The following is a 21,894-nucleotide window of genomic DNA, read 5'->3' as shown; positions in this document are numbered from 1 at the left end:
GACTTACAACAACGGCTTTGACTGGTGTAGTCATGCCCTTCATCTTGCTGGTGTGACAATCCTTGAAGATTTCCAGAGCATTTGGTTCAGGTACTTTTTGGTCCTTGCGGGCTTTCCTCTGCATTTGGAACAAGTCAATATAGATCTGATAATATGGCACAGCGAAAAGAGTGAAGCAACAACTAATTACAAAAGCCTTGCAGTGTGCAATATAGCTACGAGATCCCGTCGTCTGTTGGAATTTCACTTTCGTACGGTTGGCCTTGTTCTTTGAACAGTTCACCTAAAGAAGATAGATTTCTTAGGCACATGCGTAAATAGGAGTTCAACATGTGATCTGATCACATACATATAACGTACCTGATACTTTGGATCAGACCAGTGTTTAACGAGGCCTCTCTAGTCTTCATCCGATATATTTTCCACTGGAGATGTTTGGGCAAGTTCACTGTTAGCCTTGCCTTCAAAGTGAGTTTTCCTCAAGTTATACTGATATTGTCGCAGAGCAGACTTGAGAACATGGGTGCAAGCTTGTCTGGTTGCATTATCTTGGCTATCCAACTTGAACCTCATCTGTTGAAAATTATGGGAGTCTCATTATTAGCAACCTAGAAAGTATGGGATAGAGCAAGACGATATTACTAGTTTCCATACATAAGCATACTTACAGATAAATGGTTGAGGAAGGTGTTGAACTGGTTTTCGTCTTTGTCATTCCTGTACTGAATCCATGTTGGGAGGATACGTGCATGACACCTAAGGGCAACCGTTGCCTCTGATACTAACTTGGCTGACTCTGTAGCATCACGTGGCCTTTTTAAACCCGCCTCAAAACGGATCTCCATTCTTCCCCCTCTAGATTTAGTTAACCTATCGAGAATTATCCCTGATGTTTGTTTCCTCTTGCACCTAGGTGCTAGTCCAACAACGAACATAGGAAGTGTTAGTCTACATCAAACTGTGAGATTACATATAAAGAAGCATGCAACTGTAACTTGACTCCAGCAACTACCTTCTTGCTGTTCAAGCTCACAAGGTTCATCTGATCTTGCCAACTCGTCTTGTGTCAAGAGTGCTTCAGAAGTAGTGTCAGGTGTCAAGGGAGCTTGGGAATGTGCTGCTAGCTGAGTTGACAAACGAGTAACTCGTGCATCTGGTGGTACTGTGGAAGGTGTTGCAATAACTAGGGCTATCTCTGCTTGTTTGGTGGCAGCTATTGGTTTCTATTTGGCTTGTTTTGCAACTCGTGTAGCATGGTATACCCTGTTTGTACAATTTTCCGCTGGACTTTGACCTTCTATTGCACCATCAGTACCAGCAGAATCTGCATAATTGTTCCGCTTCCGTTTCCGTGTGTCCTTAGTACTAACACCATCCCCTGTCATTCTGTGTTCCTTCCTCTTTCTCTGTGCCATGTTAAGTCAAGCCGACAAGAAAAAGGAATAAAAATAGTTCTTCAGAACAAATTGATGCGTGATACAGACGAACGGAACTTTGATGTTAGACAACCACATGATAGGATGATGTAATATGTACGAAAAACAGGATGGCATGAGATAATCAGAACTATGATGTGTAAACTAAGCAGAAGGCATTTCACTAAATTAGAAGCAATGAAATGGAAGGTAGACACCATATGAAAGATGCTACAAATATCGCTCTGCCAAATTAACAATGTCTCGTCATAACTAGCATTTAAACAAATGTGAAGCACTACAAGAAATAAATCATATGCAAGATGCAAACAACATCACACTACCAAGTTAAAGGTCTCTCGTCATTAGTGCCATTGCATATTCACAACATTGCATATTCACAGCTATGATGTGTAAACTAAGCAGAAGGCATTTCAACAAATTAGAAGCAATGAAAGCTAGACACCATATGAAAGATGCAACGAATATCACTCTACCAAGTTAAAACTGTCTTGTCATAAGTGCCATTTCAATAAATTAGAAGTAGTTCAAGCTATAAAAGAATGTGAGATGTAACCTATATCACACTCCCAAGTCAAACGTGTCTTATGAAAAGTGATTGTTGCAGGTTACACAACAGTAGTACTTTGGTGTAAGAACATGGTGTGGGAGACAGATATTGTATGTTCTAGAAACAGGAACACGTGTCTTATTCACAAGTGTAATGTGTAAAGTAAGCAGATGGAATTCAACAAAATTAGAAGCAATACAAGCTAGACATCATACATAACATGCAACCACATATAATAGTGCCAAGTTAGAGGGAGCACCTGTGATGGTGCACTAGGGGGGACGTGCTCATCCTCAACACAACTACGTTGAGTGTCTATGCATGTGTTGTCTTGCAAATCTTCTTGGGGGGTGGCAGAGTAGAATCTGTAGAGGCCCTCTGTTTGGAAGGAGCACCTTTATCCACTGCCTTGCTAATTTCCTTCCGCTTTATAGATTTTGAATTGTCAAGTAAAACCGACAAGAAAAAGCAATAAAATTCACTCTTCAGAACTCATTTGTGCATGATACTGACAATCACTACTTTGATGTAAGGCAAACACATGATACCAGGATGGAATATGTACGAAAAACAGGATGGCATGGCATATTCACAACTGTTTGTGTAAACTAAGCAGAAGCCATTTCAACAAATAAGAAGCAATGCAAGCTAGACGCCGTATGCAACATGCAAGACAATATCACACTACCAAGCTAGAGAAAGCACTTGGGATGCCAGTTTTGCCGGAAGACCGCCATCAGTCCCTGCCTTATTTTTTCCTTCCTATTTCTTAATTGTATTGCCTTGTCAAGTCAAACCCACAAGAAAAATGAATAATCTCTTTTCAGAACTCATTGATGCAGGTTGCTAATGAGCACTACTTTAATGTAAGGCGACCGCATGACATGACGATTGAATGTGTAAGAAAAAAGGACAACATTGCATATTCACAGCTATGATGTGTAAACTAAGCAGAAGGCATTTCAACAAATTAGAAGCAATGAAAGCTAGACACCATATGAAAGATGCAACGAATATCACTCTACCAAGTTAAAACTGTCTCGTCATAAGTGCCATTTCAATAAATTAGAAGTAGTTCAAGCTAGAAAAGAATGCGAGATGTAACCTATATCACACTCCCAAGTCAAACGTGTCTTATGATAAGTGATTGTTGTAGGTTACACAAGAGTAGTACACAATAGTAGTACTTTGATGCAAGAACATGGTGTGATAGACAGATATCATATGTTCTAGAAACAGGAATACGTGTCTTATTCACAAGTATAATGTGTAAAGTAAGCAGATGGAATTCAACAAAATTAGAAGCAATACAAGCTAGACATCATACATAACATGCAACCACATATAGCAGTGCCTAGTTAGAGGGAGCACCTATGATGGTGCACTAGGGGAGACGTGCTCATCATCAACACAACTACATTGAGTGTCTATGCATGTGTTGTCTTACAAATCTTCTTGGGAGGGTGGCAGAGTAGAATCTGTAGAGGCCCTCCGTTTGGAAGGAGCACCTTTATCCACTGCCTTGCTAATGTCCTTCCGCTTTATTGATTTTGAATTGTCAAGTAAAACCAACAAGAAAAGGCAATAAAAATTCACTCTTCAGAACTCATTAGTGCATGATACTGACAATCACTACTTTGATGTAAGGCAAACACATGATACCAGGATGGAATATGTACGAAAAACAGGACGACATGACATATTCACAACTGTTTGTGTAAACTAAGGAGAAGCCATTTCAACAAATAAGAAGCAATGCAAGCTAGACACCGTATGCAACATGCAAGACAATATCACACTACCAAGCTAGAGAAAGCACCTGGGATGCCGGTTTCGCTGAAAGACCGCCATCAGTCCCTCCCTTATTTTTTCCTTCCTATTTCTTAATTGTATTGCCTTGTCAAGTCAAACCCACAAGAAAAATGAATAAAAATCGCTTTTCAGGACTCATTGATGCAGGATGCTGACGAGCACTACTTTAATGTAAGGCGACCGCATGATAGGACGATTGAATGTGTAAGAAAAAAGGACAACATTGCATATTCACAGCTATGATGTCTAAACTAAGCAGAAGGCATTTCAACAAATTAGAAACAATGAAAGCTAGACACCATATGAAAGATGCAACGAATATCACTCTACCAAGTTAAACTGTCTCGTCATAAGTGCCATTTCGATAAATTAGAAGTAGCACAAGCTAGAAAAGAATGCGAGATGTAACCTATATCACACTCCCAAGTCAAATGTGTCTTATGATAAGTGATTGTTGCAGGTTACACAACAATAGTACACAACAGTAGTACTTTGATGCAAGAACATGGTGTGATAGACAGATATTGTATGTTCTAGAAACAGGGAACATGTGTCTTATTCACAAGTATAATGTGTAAAGTAAGCATATGGAATTCAACAAAATTAGAAGCAATACAAGCTAGACATCATACATAACATGCAACCACATATAGCAGTGCCAAGTTAGAGGGAACACCAGTGATGTTGCACTAGGGGAGACGTGCTCATCATCAACACAGCTACGTTGAGTGTCTATGCATTTGTCGTCTTGCAAATCTTCTTGTGTGTGTGTGGGGGGGGGGGGTGGCGGAGTAGAATCTGTAGAGGCTCTCCGTTTGGAAGGAGCACCTTTATCCACTGCCTTGGTAATTTCCTTCCGCTTTATTGATTTTGAATTGTCATGTAAAACCGACAAGAAAAAGCAATAAAATTCACTCTTCAGAACTCATTCGTGCATGATACTGACAATCACTACTTTGATGTAAGGCAAACACATGATACCAGGATGGAATATGTACGAAAAACAGGACGACATGGCATATTCACAACTATTTGTGTAAACTAAGTAGAAGCCATTTCAACAAATAAGAAGCAATGCAAGCTAGACACCATATGAAAGATGCAACCAATATGACTCTGCCAAGTTAAAAGCGTCCCATCATAAATGGCGTTTCAACAAATTAGAAGCAACGCATGCTATAAATCATATGAAAGATGCAACTAATATCACACTGCATATACTAAAGGTGTCTCATCATATTGATTGATGCGGGATACAAAAAACAATAGTTTTATGTAAGGACATGCTTAATAGACAAATGTACTATGTACTAAAAACAGGAAGGCATGTCACATTAACAGGTATAATGTATAAACTAAGCAGAATAGCACATGCAATTTAACCAGATTGGAAGAATTACAATCTAGACACCATATGCAACATGCAACCACATATCACGCTGCCAAGTTAGAGCAAGCAGCTGCGATGCTGGTGTAGGGGAAATGCGGCCATCAACTACAGAGCTACGTTCACTATCTTCATCTAGCCTTGATGTTTCTTGAGAACCATGTGGGGAGGCTGACGCTGCATTCTTTAAAAGAGCGTATTTTCTCACAGTAACCCAAGAACATTAGTTTGATGTAAGAACATGGTTAATAGACAGATGTACTAGTATGTACCAAAAATAGGAAGGCATGTCATATTCAAAGGTATCATGTGTAAGCTAAGCAGATGGAATTTAACCAAATTGGAAGCAATACAAGCTAGACATCCAGCTGGAGTGGTGAGCATGATCATCAAGGACCTGAGATCCTGGTGGGAGGCGGGCTGCTTCTCCACCATCGTGGCTTTTTAGTTGGCTTCCAGGTGATGCCTGTCTGTGCTGGGCTTGTCACTGGCTCGGCCAGTGCGCTCACTAGCTATTTGTCTTCTGGTGCTCCCGGGATGGTGGTTCATGTAAAAAATATCTTTCCTTGTCTTAATAAAGACTGACTTCGGCCTTTCGAATACAAGCTAGACACCATATGCAACATGCAACCACATATGACACCGCGAAGTTAAATCACGCACCTGGGATGGTGGTTCATGGCGAGCGAGATCATCAACTCCAGAGCTACGTTTACCGTCTCCATCTGCTGACACTGCACCCTTTATAACACCCAAACGTGTCTTGCTTAAGCCCGAAGAAAGCTGGAGCTGCTTCTCTCTTTTATTTCGTGCTTCTATCAACCGGTTGGCAGAGGCTGAAATACCCATGCATAAAAAACAATAGTGAGAGTATGGGTGAAGTGTGTGCAGAACTAGTGCACTATAAAAGTAGCATATAGCAGGTGGCTGAAAAATAAATGACATGAGACATATGATAGCTCTACAACATTGCATGGCAAACAAAATTAGATTCTACTCCGTATGATTTTGTAATATATGAGCACAGGGATGGCTGGGAAATGTAGGTACTCCTCCAACACACCACCACATGTGGTCCTACCAAAATAACAGTCGACTGAAAATAAATAGGTCAGTCAATTTTTTTATGAACCGCCTGATCTACAAGGAACGGGCAGATGGTCTTCGTCTACCTCCCGCTAGTCACTGTTGACAATCTTTCACAAACTGCCAGCGACCACCGGCCCAGACACCTGCCTCCATCGCCCCGCTCTCTCCCCTCGACCTCACACCACCGCCATGCTTGGCAGTGCCTCCCGGCCATCCCTTTAAGCCCGGCCGACCTCCAGATCGGGCGCCAACAGCTCCTAGGCCCCACACACCCCTAAGATAAACACTGAGGCGCTGCTTCCCCGGCATAATAAGCGGACCAGCGCCTGTTACGCCGGGAATGCTTCCTTTAATTGGGAGTCAACTGACCAGGAATTGAAATCCAAGGGGTGATAGACCTCTAGCTAAGGTGAAATAGTATATGAGGAGAAACCTTGTGCATCGCAAGTTACTAGGAACATCTAGTATCAGGAAGAATCGGTCAACTAGTGTCTTCTGTGGGATGAATACCGTGCAAGCAGACACATAAGATTTGCACGAATAAGGGAAGAGGAGTACCATTTCTGGTTGCCAGTGATGTGTCCTCCTGATGTCGCGACGATTTTCTTGTTTTTATCGAGGGAACCGATGTTTTGGAGGAGGGTGGAGCCTTGGACGAACCCATGGCCAAATTGTTGATTGTGTTGCAGTGGTCGTTTGTCGGCGGAGGGGAAGCAGATCCGAGGCGGCGAAGGAGGCGTAGCAGGAACAGCTCCGGTGCGGTGGACGGTGGCGAAATTGGAGCGGTAGCAGTGAGGTGCAGGACGACGTGGTTGAACTGGCTCGGGTACGGCGCACGTCGGCCTCCTGGAGGCAGCTCGGCCTCGGCTTCAACTACTAGCCGTGGAGGGCGTTGCGGTTGCGGTTGCGGTGGACGACAAAGTCAGGGTATCGGCTTCGGCGTGATGCAGGAGGGCGGCGGTTGATGGGTGGGATGGGGTGGCGGACGGAGGACGCCGGGGTTTCGCGGCTGGTGGAGAGGTAGTTTTGGCGCCCACGGAGTACGAATGGGGAATCAGACCGGGGGGGGGGAGCTAAGGGAGAACCATGTTTCGGTCTGGGACATGCTTGTTTTTGGTTTTTTTGAACAGATGGGACACTCTTGTTTGAAATTTGGGGAAAGTACAAACTTTGCCCCCTCTTAAATTTTGGACCTACTGCGAGTCGAGGGTAGGATGGTAATCCCAGGTGTCCCAAATTGTGGGCGGGAGCGATTTCGTCCGCGCGCATGTGTGCTTAGGCGGCCTTGTGTACGAATGTTTTTCGGAGGCGGTTGCGTGGCATCTAGATGAAGCTACAAACCTACCCCGGTTTAGATCTTTGGACGCCGGGCTGGTAGGTTTCACGGGTCGGAGTTAGAAAAATAATTTCCTTCTACCAAACATTGGTCTCACGCGGTTTCGGGTGAGTAGAGGATCTTTTGGCGCTTTGTTCAAAATTTTGAAACATAAGCATTCACGTTTACAGTACTCTTGAACTTTGAGGATTGACCTAAATAGACAACGTTAAATTTGACCTTGTATGTTTGAAAACCTCATTAAATTATGCACTTCTTTTCGAAATTTTGACACTTGAAAATCCTATAACTATGATTATTTTGGAATGGAGGAGGTAAATTTCAATCTATTTTGTACATGACTATATATGCTATTATTTACAAAAGCAGAGCAAAGATTGGTGCCCCCATAATTTAGGTATGGTTTACAAATGCCATGATATCGAATTCAAATAATTGAATGGACTTCATGTTGAATTCAAATTTTTTAAACCACCTTATGTTGAATTCAAATGTATGCTAGTTCATAGCTAGCTATTTATAATGTTCATTGTGTAACTTTTGTATGTATAATGTGCTTTACACACACAACATGAACTATACTCACGTTTATATTTGATTGCTAAAGCGATGCATTGTTTGGAGTTCAAAATACTAACTATGTGGATTAATCATGTCGAATAATAACATAGACATGCTCAAATTCGATAGAATATAGATGTTTGATGGATCCATGACCGTTCCTTACGCGGATTGCAAATATCATGATCCCATCCTAATATTTGGATACAATTTATATTTTTGATCAATGTGTACATCAGTCTTACGTGTAGTTTCACTCTCCAACGGTGGTCTCTCACACATGCTCACACACTCTCTCCCGAGGTGTCTTTCTCATAGACTTGCTCTCGATATAACCCTCCCTCCCTCTCGTAACCATTTACGACTATTTTCACTAACCTTTATCACAAGAACTCTTCCTCTCACAATCATACACACGCATAATCCCCATCAACCCTTTCTATTTACATAGACCTGCCTACGTGTCTCCCGCACGCACATTATCTTTAGGCATGTCTCTCACGCATTGTCTCCACCTCTCTTCCTAATTGACGAGTATGATTCTAGCAGAGCATTCTGTAGGATGCCCCTTAAAGTTAGGTTGGATGAATAGGAATATCAGAGATAAGGGGTTACCTTAGTCCGAGGACCTAGGGTTACAAATCCTAGCCGGCTTTGTTAGTGGACATAGAGTCCTTCACGACTCTGCTATCTTTGTCTTGTATGACTAGTCCTCCATGGGTCTCCCTAAATGCGTCACTCCGACCAATGTGGCGCAGGACGGAACCAAACCAAGGGCCTCACCTTGGCCCACTGATACGTCTCCAACGTATCTATAATTTATGAAGTATTCATGCTATTATATTATCCATCTTGGATGTTTAATGGGCTTTATTATGCACTTTTATATTATTTTTGGGACTAACCTATTGACCCAGAGCCCAGTGCCAGTTCCTGTTTTTTCCCTTGTTTCAGTGTTTCGAAGAAAAGGAATATCAAACGGAGTCGAAACGGAACCTTCTGGAGAAGTTATTTTCGGAAAGAAAGCAACCCGGGAGACTTGGAGTCCATGTCAAGAAAGCAACGAGGAAGGCACGAGGCAGGGGGGCGCGTCCACCCCCCTGGGCGCGCCCTCCACCCTCGTGGGCCCCTCGTGGCTCCCCTGACGTATTTCTTCCGCCTATATATATCCATATACCCTAAAACGATCGGGGAAGAGAATAGATCGGGAGTTCCGCCGCCGCAAGCCTCTGTAGCCACCAAAAATCAATCGGGGCCCTGTTCCGGCACCCTGCCGGAGGGGGGGATCCCTCACCGGTGGCCATCTTCATCATCCCGGCGCTCTCCATGACGAGGAGGGAGTAGTTCACCCTCGGGGCTGAGGGTATGTACCAGTAGCTATGTGTTTGATCTCTCTCTCTCTCTCTCTCTCGTGTTCTCGATTTGGCACGATCTTGATGTATCGCGACCTTTGCTATTATAGTTGGATCTTATGTTGCTTCTCCCCCTCTACTCTCTTGTAATGGATTGAGTTTTCCCTTTGAAGTTATCTTATCGGATTGAGTCTTTAATGATTTGAGAACACTTGATGTATGTCTTGTCGTGCGTATCTGTGGTGACAATGGGATATCACGTGATTCACTTGGTGTATGTTTTGGTGATCAACTTGCGGGTTCCGCCCATGAACCTATGCATAGGGGTTGGCACACGTTTTCGTCTTGATTCTCCGGTAGAATCTTTGGGGCACTCTTTGAGGTTCTATGTGTTGGTTGAATAGATGAATATGAGATTGTGTGATGCATATCGTATAATCATACCCACGGATACTTGAGGTGACATTGGAGTATCTAGGTGACATTAGGGTTTTGGTTGATTTGTGTCTTAAGGTGTTATTCTAGTATGAACTCTAGGGCTGTTTGTGACACTTATAGGAATAACCCAATGGATTGATCGGAAAGAATAACTTTGAGGTGGTTTCGTACCCTACCATAATCTCTTCGTTTGTTCTCCGCTATTAGTGACTTTGGAATGACTCTTTATTGCATGTTGAGGGATAGTTATATGATCCAATTATGTTATTATTGTTGAGAGAACTTGCACTAGTGAAAGTATGAACCCTAGGCCTTGTTTCCTAGCATTGCAATACCGTTTACGCTCACTTTTATCATTAGTTACCTTGCTGTTTTTATATTTTCAGATTACAAAAACCTATATCTACCATCCGTATTGCACTTGTATCACCATCTCTTCGCCGAACTAGTGCACCTATACAATTTACCATTGTATTGGTGTGTTGGGGACACAAGAGACTCTTTGTTATTTGGTTGCAGGGTTGTTTGAGAGAGACCATCTTCATCCTACGCCTCCCACGGATTGATAAACCTTAGGTCATCCACTTGAGGGAAATTTGCTACTGTCCTACAAACCTCTGCACTTGGAGGCCCAACAACGTCTACAAGAAGAAGGTTGCGTAGTAGACATCAAGCTCTTTTCTGGCGCCGTTGCTGGGGAGGTGAGTGCTTGAAGGTATATCTTTAGATCTTGCAATCGAATCTTTTTGTTTCTTGTTTTATCACTAGTTTAGTTTATAAAAGAAAACTACCAAAAAAATGGAATTGAGTTTGTCTCATACGCTTCATCTTTTTAATATCTTTCGTGAGAATGATGGAAATGAAAATTGTGCCAAAGTGTTAGAAGAAGAATGCATTAAAATGTTTGGCACTAAATCTTTGAATGATGAGCATGATTGCAATGTTGTTAGTATGAACTCCTTGAATATCCATAGTACTAATGATGATTGCACTAGTCGTGATGAAAATGTCTCCTATAAACATGTCTATTTTTGTGGAGTGCATTGGGTTTGCAAGTACACATCAAATAGAGAAGATATATATTGCAAGAGTCATAAGCATTTAGAAACCAAATTGTTGCAAGAAAGGCTAGATGTTTGTGCTGAAAATTTAAATTTTCTTGGCCATACTTGTGAACTTTGCAATGAACGGGGTCATTTAACTATTCGATGCAGATTGTTTCATGATCTAATCGTGTCAAAAAATTGTGATGACTTGATTTCCCTTACACATTATAATGAACTTAGTTTGCTTATGGGTTACGAAGAAATGAAACGTATAACTAACTATCTTCCAGAATTTGCCCGTTATAAACTTCTTGAATTTGATGTAGAAGAAATTTATATGTATTGTGCAGTGAATTGCATTAAAAAATTTATATGTATTTCTTATGATGAATCAGGTAACGAGGAGGAGCCTTCTATTCGACCAATCTCATTAATAAGGAGCTCCAAAAAGGGGATTGAACCCACACATGATGTGGTGAAGAAGAAGAAAATAAAAAGGAAGAGAGGTAAAAAGATATCTCTCCCAAATAATGTTGCTACTATTATTGTTGTGCCTCATGAAAATGAATCAAAAATAATTATGGAAGATGGTGCACTTGATGATGATCTCGTTATGCCTATTGCTTGTTGTGATGATTATGATTGGGAAGATAATAATACTCCTTATGATCTTGAAAATCTTTTTGGCACTTGCTTGGAAGAATATGATAATTGCTATACTATTGGTGCTATCCATACTATTAATGATGAGAGTGATTATGCTTATGATATGAAAAGGCCCAAGCTTGGGGAAGCTATGTTTGATGAGGATGACATATTTGAGAATATATTTGCTGCAATTAATGTTTGTCCCAAGCTTGGGGATGCTACGTTTAATGAAGATGATATTTTTAGTCTCCCAAGTTTTGATATACAAATTAATAATGATGATAGCATGCCTCCTACTTATGATAATTATATTGATGAAAGTGGATTTGGAGAGGTCATGACTTTATTTAGTGATGTATCCACTATTTCGGAAGAGGTTTCAGTTGATTATGATGAGAACAAAGTTGCTACTTATGATGATTATTATGATGAAACTTATGCTATAAAAAGTAGTGATGATTATATTTATAAAACTTGTCATGATTATGATTACCATTTTTCTGAACATTACTCTTTTAATGTGGAAACAATTTATAGTATTCAAGTCTCTTATGATACTCCCACTATTCCGAATGAGAAGAATTTTTCTTATGTGGAGAATAGTAAAATTTCTATGCATGTAGATCATGAAAAGAATGCTTTAGGTGCTGGTTATATTGTTGAATTCATTCATGATGCTACTAAAAATTATTATGAGAGAGGATCATATGCTTCTACATATTGCAATAATATCAAGTTTCCTCTTGATGTGCTGAAAATCTTGAAGTTATGCTTGTTCTGCCTTCCTATGCTAGTTGATTATTGTTCCCATAAGTTGTTTGCTCACAAAATCCCTATGCGTAGGAAGTGGGTTAGATTTGAATGTGCTATTCATATTCTTCATGATGCTCTCTTTATGTTTCAATTCTTATCTTTTATGTGAGCATCATTGAAATCATCATGCCTAGCTAGGGGCATTAAACGATAGCGCTTGTTGGGAAGCAACCCAATTTTATTTTAGTTTCTTGCTTTTTGGTTCTGTTTAGGAATAAATAATCCATCTAGCTTCTGTTTAGATGTGGTTTTGTGTTTTAATTAGTGTTTGTGCCAAGTAGAATCTTTGGGAAGACTTTGGTGAAGTCTTTATGATCATGCTGTAAAAAAACAGAAACTTTAGCGCTCACGAGATTAGCTAAAACTTTTTACTGGAGAGTGCTATTTAGTTGATTATTTTTGCAGATGATTAGACAAATTCCTCAGGTCCACCAATTTATTTTAGAATTTTTGAAGTTTCAGAAGTTTGTGTTAGTTACAGATTACTACAGACTGTTCTGTTTTTGACAGATTCTGTTTTTCATGTGTTGTTTGCTTATTTTGATTAATCTATGGCTAGTAAAATAGTTTATAAACCATAGAGAAGTTGGTAGTCTCCGTTCCGGGTTTTATTTTCGTCCCACCTACTATGGTCTTTTTTGGTACTTGCTCCCACCTCCTGCTCAGCCGCGATGAACCAAGAAAAACCCTCCGGTCGAGTCCCCCACCCGCCCCCACGCGCCCAACCTCCCGTCATATCCAACTGACACGAACGAAAATAAACCAGCGAAAACAAACCGATGAAAATTAACCAGCGAAAAAAATCGCAAACCAATCACCCTCACGTACGAGCGAGGTCTCGTGCCCTCGAGCAAGAAACAGTCGCCCGACTCTGTGCCCTCCTTCGCCCGCCGCCGCCCTTCGTCCCTTCACCGCCACCGCTCCATCCCTTCGCCGCCGCCCTGGCCAACGAGCCTCCCTCGATCTATTTCCTAAGATCTCTCAAGACCGCCCCAGCCCCGAGACAGGCAGCCACCGAGATCCGAGATTGGAGATGAGCCGCCTCCGCTGAGGAACGAGAGGAGCCGTCGCCTCCAGGTCGTCGTTGTGCCACACCGCCGCCTCCAGGTCGCCGCCGTCACGCACTGCCTCAGGTCCGTTGACCACTCCTCTCCTCGCCACTCCTCACTGCTAGCCCCGCACAGCTCTGCCTCCACGGCGGGGATTCTCTCTATGGCGTCCATGAGAGGTGGCTGCAGCCGCCATGGTGCTGATCCGGTCCTTGCTGCTGGATCCGGCCCTCTCCACTCCTCCTCCCGGTCTGATCCAATGGCGACTGCACGACGTCGACCTCCCGGATGGCGTGAGGTCCCAGCGGCAACGTCAGGCCCCTTGCGGTTGGGGTCGATTTGAGGTGGCTCCGGTGGAAACATGGACCACGTCACACTGTTATAGGGGCTCCCGAGGCGACATCCAGTTGCTCCGCGCGCGGGGATTATTTTCACCTCTGTTTAGTTTTGTGTTTATTTTGCAGGCCAAAAACAGGTGAGCGAATCGGGATTCAGCCGTGCGAGATTTTTTGTGATGATGTTGCTCCATGTTCTGTTTGTGATTCAGGTGTTCGTTTTGCACATGTTCATAGTGGGCAACCTCGAGGTCATCGTCACTTCGAGCGCGGCGAGATCCTCGAGGTCGTCATCATCACAGACAAGGGCACTGGCAGATCCAATGGCGGCGGATTCGTGAGTACCCACCCAAACAAATCTCTCTTCCCCTCGTCATCGACTGGTCTTCAGTAGTTAATTTTCTTGCTTAATTCAGTCCCGTTAGCTGATGCTATGCCCTGTTTGATGCTGTTACATTCCAGGAGGCGGAGGCGGCCATTAGGGCGTGCTTCAGTCCGTACCCGATGATTGGCGGCCGGAGGGCAACTGCAACCTCGCATGCCTCGGGTCCAGAGGTCCAAGGCACCACAACCAACTGCCTCTTCAGCCATATGGTGGTAATTAATTAGTTCGATTATTTGATTAACGTAAAATTCACTGAAATATATGAATTATTAGTTTTAGTGAGAATTAACCGCGATGCATTTCATAGTTTGATTGTTAGTCGTTGACCATTAGCAAGAATCTGTCAATTAACTTATATGTAATGGTAGGGTGTCCGTGTTGAACGTAGCAGATGGTTGCCCTTCAAGCATCAACAAATTGGAAATTTCAAGCCCTGATGAGATTACAAGCAGGGCAGAAAGGGAATCACCACCATCACGCCAAAACATTGAAGGTGAATAAGTGAACCATTATTTAAGTAAATAGACGAATCATATTTTGTTAGAACTAACCAGTTGCTGCTAATATAATCCTCTCCAGGAAGATCAGTTTCAGACAATATAATCTGCTATTTACTTTCTAATTTCTATGTATTTAAGCATGTTCAAACTCAGTACAATTGTACAAATGGATATATTTTGATTTGGTGACTTGCTAGAGACGATTGTTCTGGACAGAACCTGGACCTTATGATATCTACCTATATATATGTTTCTGGCCGCATGCCTACTTATTCTCTTAAGGCCACAGTAGGACCGATCGACACTAGATATATCTAATAACTGTATCATGGTTTTCGCAAAAAAATTTAAAAAATAACTATCATGGGATCACATGCCATTCTTTTTGCTGAAAAATCACCTGGCTTTATTGGAAATGAATTACTAGGACAGATCCTGTGCACATTATGCTTGGTTAACACCTTTCATTTATCACAAACTGATGGGGAATAAACACTAAGTATGCATGTCTTTCTATCCTTCTGATCATAGCCATCTTTGGTGTCAAGTGATATTAAAATTCTGAAACTACACACACATAGTTTAGGGGTTGTTCATACAATAATCTGCATAAGTATGTGTCTATGAAATTAGCAGCAGTGGTTGTTCCTTTAGGTTGCTAGAAATGCTTTTAGCTACAACATTATTTCTGTCAAAAACGTTCCAGCTGCCACATATGTACTCGTTTCATTGTGTAGCGTATTTCCGAAAATGACAATTCCTACGATTCAAAGTTTTTGGACAAAGTTTGAAACTCGAAGGACGACTGCCGTAGTAGGATGAAGAAATTATGTCGCGCACTGGAGGGTGTTGCCGTCGGTCGTGCGTTAGGCGTCTGTTCTACTGAAAGTCGCTCCCAGGAGGGCGTCCATGGTCTATGCCTCGAGAAGCAAAGAAGGGACTACAACTACATCATTGACACAGCAGCCGAGCAGAGCATGAAAGCATGTCGTTGATACAAATATTCAATTGCCACGGCCATTGATACAACAGCGGGGCAGATCATGAATGTCAGAGACACGGTGGAGGTGACGCTACCTTTCTCGTCTTGGCATCATGCAGATACTGGTAGTTTAGATGTTATTTGCCACACCGCGGAGATCTCATGTTCAAGCCCATCGGAAGTGCATAATTTTGGTAAGATAATCATGATTTCGGTTCCTGCTTAGTAGCCCTTTTATGGACACATCTGAGAATTGTCTCAGTCCATAGGAAATACTGCTTTTGATGTTGATGATTACATACTAATTCATATTAATTCTAAGGTGAAGGTCGATGTAAATGATTTTACTTGAGCTGGTACTTCTCCTCCGGTCTCATTTACCATCAATATTGGAATTGGATGTCGTTCCTATTACACAACAAAATGGGCAAGGTGTGTTTCGTAATTTTCATGCTTTATTTTAGACGCTCGAGTTATGATTACTTGATAACACACCTGCATACTGCAGAACAATGGCATGCGTTTGACCACCGAGTAAAGGAGCATTTAGTACTGTTGAGAAAGTACTTAATAGTACTGAAACTGAAATTCAATTGCTAGCCCCCTCCACCGATTTTCTCAATGCTAGCCCACCTCCCGTCTGATTTTTTTTCCAAAGAAAGAAAATCCCACCGATTTTCCTCTGGTTTTTTTCTAGCATACCCAAATGGATGATCATGAGAGCCCCACCCAGCCCGATCCATCCCCGTACTAATCTTTCCTTGGAAATCTTAACTTTCCTTACCCAGGCCACATATTCCTAAATCACAAACCATTCTACTGAGTACAGAGGGTTGACATTTGCTCACCACAGTTGATGCTCTTTCTCACCTTCATGATCTAGGCAAACTCAAGAAACAAGGATTGTAAGACTGGCTAGAAATTTCTTAGTTAATTCCATGTTATGAACGGTGTCCTGTACATATTCTCCACCTACATTTCTTATATTCCTTTGATATTTGCGTGCATGATATATATTAAATTTTACAGAGGGTTGATTCATTTGCTCACTAGGATTATCCTTTTAATTTACTTGTACATTATGTGCTGCACTAGGATTATATATTTGTTTTGTGCTATAGGTTAGGTTGCGGTTCAGTGTGGCATTCTGGCATATGTTTCGGGGTACTGGAGGAGATCCTTTTGGTGCACCTACAAAGAACTGGCCTTGGGAGGATGGCACAAATTCCCTGGCCATGGCTAAGAGAAGAAGTATGGGAATTACCTGATCTTGTGTCTTAGGTCCATGGCTGGAATCAACAACTTATGCTTCGATTTCTGTTTCGGTGATATCTCAATTCGAGTTCATGAAGAAGCTTGGAGTTGACAGGTGGTGCTTCCATGACAGGGACATCGCCCCTGATGGGAAAACACTCGCGGTATGATTTTATTAGAATGATTCTTGAAGTTGCAAGTTGCAACCTCGAGTTAGGGGAATTGAGACGGGTAGTGACCGACATTAGAGCAGGTTTATTATGATTGTATTTACAAGGGTACATGACTATGTTTCAGCACAAGGAATATGGTTATTGATGGTTTACGCCCCGGCTGCGCCCACATCGTCCCGACACCAAGTTCAAGACCAAGTTCTAACCCTTGTACCCAATCTACCTCCATGGATCGTGTCTCTCACTACCCAAGAGCATCAATTCAACTCAACAGATTGACAAAAGAGATGAACCTAGAGTTTGAGGCTTGGGTAGTGTGGACATTGACCTGATGATGAGTGTTGTATGGTGGTCAAGTGGTGCCACTTCCCCTTGCCACACGCTGCTTAGTCTGCTCATTGAAGGTGCTCTCTGTTGGTGTTTGGCTGCTGCTGCTACTGTAGGTCAAGGTATGTACGTAGCATCTTCTTGCAATGGATTTTGTTTTATGGCTATATACAAATTATTTTGGTATAGATTTGTGATTTTTGTTCCGTCCACTTAACCCAGTATATAGTAGCAGCTTTTGATGTCCTTTCCTCACCGGCGAATGTCAAAATTTATCATGTGTGCAAATTTTTTTGACTGTAGTACGAATAGTTGTAACATATTCTCTTTAGCCTTGCAGCTCATAGCATCCGCTTGATTCAGTGAGTTTGATTCAGCTATACAAGTTAGGAATCCAAAGAAGTTGGCTCAGAATAGATAAATATGTGTCCACAGATTATTCACAGTAATTTGGTTACTTAAATGCCTAGGATTAGATGCATAATATTGTGTGAGCACGACAGGACAATTTTATAAAAAAATGATCTAACCTAAAGCCTATATGCCATTTAAGCACTGATTTTTTTCTAACTTCAGAAACTATAGCTGTTTCCTGCTCTCCAATATGCTTTGTCATCAAATTTGTGTATTTAAATCTGGAAGAGCAGAACTATGAGAATGCAGATAAATAAGAATTGTTCATGTTTTACCAACAGGGCATGCTATGATTACTTTGGTGGAGACATATTTAAGAATGGTGTTATCACTGAATGCCCTTGATGTCTGCCAAGGTAAAATAGCGAAAAAAGAACATTTTCTTTATCCTGCAGGAACAAGCTAGTAGTTATAGGAATTTATCTTTATTTCTTGATATATGCAGACAACGATGTTCACGTAGGTAGTTTTGGAATAATTATCTTTCGTGCTTACTGGAAGGTAGAAATATGGTTGACGATACACACCCATTGGCAAAGTTTGAACCAGAGACAGTTACCTAAAACCATTGCTTCACACCGAGACGACCTACTTCCCAAAAGATTTTCAATTTCAGTTTACTGAATAATTTTTCTTGCTGAAACTAGAAGAAGGGAGCAAGCGGCAGAAGATTATGATATTGCTGCTATTGGGAGATGCAGTAAAATATGGACAAGTTCCTGTATTTTATGGAAGGTGTAGTATTGAAGCTTCTTGCACTGATCTAGAATGGATCTTGACTTCGCCCAAGAGTGAGGTATATTGAGATTAATGGCACACAGTTGCATACTGATAGGAGAACTGGTTGCGGTTTGTCATTATTTCCTTGCATCTACAGGTAGCTCATCTACTTTTGGTTCATGCAATGAATATTTCCTGTCCACAGTTTGTCGGATGCACCTACATATCAAGAAATAGTTTATTGGTGCAAATTGATATTTGAATTTTAAATAGGGACGTCAACTTCAAAAAAGCATTAGCAGGCTTGGTAAATGCATGAAGTATTGATCATGAGCTATGTTAAACAGAGTAGCTTAGAAGGATGCCCAGAACTCACCCATTTCAGTTGAGGACATGCAACCTAAGCCTTCCATGGTTCTGTTAGATGGTTCTTTTAGTTTCTATGGTTGTGTATAGATAATTTGGTTCAAGCACTGATACCTTCAGGTTATAGTTTTTGAGCATCTGATCACTATTCCTATTATATATATTTATGTGCTTTTTCAGATGTGAAAGCGCATGTTACATAAGAAATCATTAGCTCTGAAGCATACTCACATTGGACCAAGAACTAGGCGAGGTTCAGACTTCAGAGAAATGATAACAAGGTTAGTTCCTCGCTCCTCTGTTGGACTTTTAGTTTCAATTTCACATAACTTTGATGATTTCTTATCAGCTTCACAAGTTTGTATGTTTGCTAGTTCGTACTTGATATGTGATAACCAGAGCCAAAACAAATTTGGTCATGTTATTGAGGGGTTTGTCCGAACTCCAGCGCAAGGACTTTCTGGTTAAAAAAAAGAACTTTTGGTCTCTTTAATTACAAATTGATTGCAACATTGTGTTGGTCATCCATGGTCTCTAAAAGGATTTGCTAATAACAACAAATAATCAGTACCACCACTAACCCTTTACATGATGCAATGTCAGTATATGTTTCACATCATGTCGCATCCATTCTCTTAGTGTAGTCAGAGTGTTCATCATTTTTTGCAATTGTCCTGAAAGATATCGATCCTCTAATATGTGGTTGTAAGATGTGCTTTGGTTAAACATTCTATTTACCCACCTTCAGGAGAATTGTAAATGGCATTTGGTTATTCATGTATACCACCAGTAGGACTCATGGGATTTGTGGATTGTCAATAGCCCTCATCTGATTCCTTGATGTACTTATATCGCTTTCTTTTCAGTCTCCTTTTCATTCGAGCGGGGCGATGAGGGAAAGAACTGATTGTGGTGAAAGTCAGTTTAGTGCATCAAGGATTGGAGGTTCTGAGATTTGCAAGAGGTGATGGAGGATGTTTAGTTACTTTGGCTCCTGATAGAGTACTGGAAGATGGGTACAAGCATAAGCTTATTCAAAATCTGAAGTTCCTGACTGCATGAGACATGTACTCCCTCTGTTCCTAAATATAATTCCTTTTAGAGTTTCCACTATAGAGACTAGATTCAGATGTATATAGACGCCTTTTAGAGTATATGTTCGCTCATTTTGCTCTGTATGTAGTCTATAGTGAAATCTCCAAAAGACTTATATTTAGGAACGGATGGAGTATTTTGTAATCTTTTTTTCTTCTTTTTCATTTTCTTCTACTTATTTTCAGTTTGAACGAACGGAGGGAACAACATGAAGATGGGTAGCACTATACAGTTTTATAGCAGTAACATTTTGCGAGCTTCTTAAATTTGGTATCTATGAATAGTTGATTTGTTTGTTTTGGTTTATAGCCTTGTAGATGTTCACCTCTCTGCCAGATTTCCATAATGGAATGTCGTCTGGTGTATTCGATGGGCAGCTCAGCTTGCACGTGAATTGGACGTGGCAAAGCTTATCTTGGAGCAGACTCAAAAACAGTGGCGGCTAAATTAAGAAGCTCGGAAATTGATAGATCAATCTATGGCCTATTGCTGAGGAGGTAAAGGAGTGCATGCCATCAAGAGAGGAGTTTCAGGGTGGTATGGGTGAGATGCTTGACTAATGGAGCTTCTCTTTGGCTAACTAAAGAGGATTGTGCGAATAAGTTATGTGAAACTTGGGCCAGGTACATATCAGATCGTATTCATGATGTTTTTGGTCTCGGATCGTGCTGAAATGAATGAATAAAACAAAACTCATTTCAACTAAAAAAACATGACTGTTTGAGTTGTCAATAGGAGCATCTATAGCCAGATTTAGCAAATCCACGCACCCTAAAAGTCCACAGAAGCGCCCAGTCAGTGTCCGTTTTGAGCCTCTATTTGTCCGTTCATGCAACCATACTCCTCATTTTGTCCCTTATATATCCGGTGACGTGCATGTGCTTGGTGGAGATGAAGAGAGAGAAAGAAAAGAAAGAAAAGGTAGTCCATGGTGGGCCACATCCTACGTGGCGGATCGACCATGCACGTCTATGAGCCTCATATACTCCCCATATTTGGTGTCAATGTGAGAGTTTGCGGATAGCCTGGACCGGGGATGATATAAGGGTCGGGTTGGGTTACCATTTTCCTTCTCTTTCCTGTGCAGATAATGATCGGGCGTGTCCGTAGATTTGAGGGGACCAGTTGTATGTGCTCTAAGATTATTGTGTTTAATAATATGATGTGTGTTAGCCGACTGTCGAAAAAAAAGATGTGAGTTAGCTTAAACGACATTGTTCTCGGTAATATTAACTCAGTGAGTAGCACCTTATCTTTTTTCTCAAAGGCCCGTGGCAACGCACGGGCGTTTTACTAGTATAAATAAAGAATGAGTTCATTACAGTACCATGAAGTGGTGTTTTGTTTTCTTTCGCTAATGGAGCTCACGAGATTTTCTGTTAAGTTTTGTGTTGTGAAGTTTTCAAGTTTTGGGTAAAGATTCGATGGACTACGGAATAAGGAGTGGCAAGAGCCTAAGCTTGGGGATGCCCAAGGCACCCCAAGGTAATATACAAGGACAACCAAAAGCCTAAGCTTGGGGATGCCCCAGAAGGCATCCCCTCTTTCGTCTTCGTTCATCGGTAACTTTACTTGGAGCTATATTGTTATTCACCACATGATATGTGTTTTGCTTGGAGCGTCATTTTATTTTCTTTAGCCTTGCTTGTTGTATGAATAAAATACCAAGATCTGAAATTCTTAAATGAGAGAGAGTCTTCACATAGTTGCATAATTATTAAACTACTCATTGATCTTCACTTATATCTTTTTGGAGTAGTTTGTCATTTACTCGTGTGCTTCACTTATATCCTACGAGTAAATAGTTGAATGATTTGAATGTCATA

This window comes from Aegilops tauschii, chromosome 3 (genome assembly GCF_002575655.3).
Source record: "Aegilops tauschii subsp. strangulata cultivar AL8/78 chromosome 3, Aet v6.0, whole genome shotgun sequence".
In the NCBI taxonomy this organism is placed as follows: domain Eukaryota; kingdom Viridiplantae; phylum Streptophyta; class Magnoliopsida; order Poales; family Poaceae; genus Aegilops; species Aegilops tauschii.
Note: the sequence above shows the minus strand (reverse complement) of the source record.